Source organism: Cupressus sempervirens, chromosome 8 (genome assembly GCF_028749045.1).
Source record: "Cupressus sempervirens isolate cs-2001-9-10 chromosome 8, ASM2874904v1, whole genome shotgun sequence".
In the NCBI taxonomy this organism is placed as follows: Eukaryota; Viridiplantae; Streptophyta; class Pinopsida; order Cupressales; family Cupressaceae; genus Cupressus; species Cupressus sempervirens.
Genome location: NC_143125.1, coordinates 315,158,604 through 315,161,485, shown reverse-complemented (window position 1 = coordinate 315,161,485; position 2,882 = coordinate 315,158,604).

Below are 2,882 nucleotides of genomic sequence, written 5' to 3'. Positions count from 1 at the left end.
GTGAACACTCTACCTCCTATAGTTTCAACATCAAGTTATCTTCTAGACTATTTTATGCTTGGCTTTGCATCTAAAACTATGGGATCTAAACCTTGTGCTACCAAACTTCAACTGAATCTAGATGATCATGATATCCTCCATGTCACTAAAGAGTTTCAAGATCTATATGCACAATACAAAGAACTAGAAGAGACAAATGATCTTTCTTACCTTCATCTCTCTAAGTGCATGATAGAAATGAAGTCTAAACTTGAGAAAAGGTTGGAGGAGAAGATTGCATCATTACATGAATCTTCCTTAAGGTCTTTACATGCATGTGAGTCACCTTCTTTGAGGTCATCCTCTTCTTCTAGGTCTACATGCTCTACTTCAAGACATCAAATGTCTTCATCTTCTAGATCTAAAGACCTTTGTAGAGAACAAGCACTTGAACCTATGACAAAATTTCATGATGGACCTATCTTTGATGAAGATAATGATGAAGACATGAATGCATTCTATTCACTTGAGAAACAACCAAAGGACTCTAGACATACTTTTGAGAGAAATTTTACTCCTGTGGGGAATTCTTATGATGACATTTTGAGAACACTTCTTGACACCAAGCTCATCATGTTGCCTAAGTCTAGCTCATATGGAAACCCATTCTTGGATACCTATTGTGCCTATCATCGATCTAATGACCATGCTACTTCTGATTGTATAGAGCTGAAACATAAAATCCAAGATCTCATTGATGATGAGATTATTGATCTTGGAACCTCTAGTGACTCATGTGCTGAGGATACTTCTCTTGAGCAAGATCATATTAATGAACCTATGTCTAGTGATGGTTTCTTTGATACCTCCACTTCTTCCAACACTCATGCATCTCCCAACACTTCAAAGCTTTCCAACATGCCTCCATCAAACAAAAAACCTAGTGCTTTCCATATGCAATATGTGTACCCTCAAGGGCTACCTCTAAAAGAAACTCAAGCTAACCTTCACTTGGCTGCAAACCTTTTCCATGCTACTAATCCTAAATATCCTCAACCTTTATGCACTACTATGCCTAATCCAAGCACTACTCCATTCACTCTTCATTCTCCCTTGTCCTTAGAAGTGGCTCCATGTCAAGAGGACTCTCAAAAAGAAAAATCTATAAATGTCAAGAAAGATCAAGATCAAGCACCCTTTCATCTCATTCAAGATTTTCCCATTCCATATCCTATATCTTGTCCACCTCCTAAGTATGATGAAGATATCACTTCCATTATCTCCCTTGAGCTTAGTGAAAATTATGAGAAAAGTTCTCTTCATATGCTATCCAAAGCTACTTGTCAAGATCAAAGCATCCCCTCATGTTCTACTTCTACATATCCACTTCAAAATTGTGCTCAAGCCTCAAGTGCTACTATTAAAAATGTTGTTCCTATCAAAGGTACTCATGAGTCTATTGATGGCTTTGACTATGTTGTTCACTCTAAAGATGTTGATATCCCTTCTCACTATCCATTTGCATCTTCTAAATCTATCCTTGGTCCTTATCCATCTAAGCTAAAGCATTCAAACCTTCCATCCATATTGGGGCCTTATGTTCCTCCATCTCCTACATTCACTCATAGCTCATTCCCTAGCTCTCCTCTATTACCTCAAGATCAACAAAGACACTCATCCTTGATGACTTTTCACCCATCTATACATCTAAACCAGTCATATCATCCTTATTCATCCACAAATCCCAAGTCCTTTAGAAGTGAGAATAAAAATAAGAATCCATTCAAAAAGAAAGATCACTATGTCCCATCTAATCGACATGTGAATGCTAAGAAGGAGAATGCACAAAAGAGACTGCAAAGGTCCACTGTTAAGAGAGCTAAATCAAAGCAAATGTGGGTTCCTAAACCCATTATTGAAGAAATGTGTTTTGAAGTATCCAAAGGAAAATCTAAAGCTATATGGATTCCCAAGTCTCTTTTAAAAGACTTGAATATTGAAAATACTTCAAAGTTGACATTCAAGCTTCCAAAGGCTTTGATTCCATCTTCTTCCAAAAATCTTCCTAAAATTATTCCAAAGCCTTCCACTCCACTTTTTTCCAAATCTCTTCTACCACCTCATACATCTAAACCTCAAGCTACTTCATCCATGATTCCTCCATTGTTCCAACACCCTTCAAGGTGTGTGTCAATGTTGATCTTGTCCAATATTTCAGCTACCCTCATGAAATCCTCTAAAGCTTACACTTACTTTCTATACATGAACTATTATCCTCCATATATTCTTCCTACTACCATTTCTCTTTCATCACCCTATCAACATCTTTGAGCATACCTTTCTATGGTCTTGTCTTATCATGACTTATCTTTCCTATAGGAGCACTATCTACATTCAAACAACTTGAGCTCTTTGTAAAAATTCAAAAAAGAAATAAAAGAAAAAAGGCAAAAAAAAAAATGAAAAAAAATGAAAATGTGCCTTGGTGAGAACTACTTCTTGTGGCACCTTGGTAGCAAAAGTAAAGAGAAATAAATCCATCCTATGGTGAAAACTACTTCTTGTGGCACCTTGGATAAGTACCATGATGAAAACTTGGCAAACAGGCATCACGCGTAATTCTTCAATCATCCATCTATCCCCTCTTCTCTCTTTGATCTTGACAATGTTGAGCTATCTTTGCATATTGGTTATCTTATCCATGAGAGTTTCTATTGTGCTCTCCCATTCACTCATAGCCTCTATCTTGAGCTTTATTCTTATTGCTCTATCCCATTGCTATACTATCTAGTTGACCCCTTGGTCTTGATCATGATAAATAAAAATGGTTCTTAGGTCTCTTGACATGTCTACTCTTTTGGACTACATGCTTCATGCTATCTCACTTGTTGGCTTCACTGCTT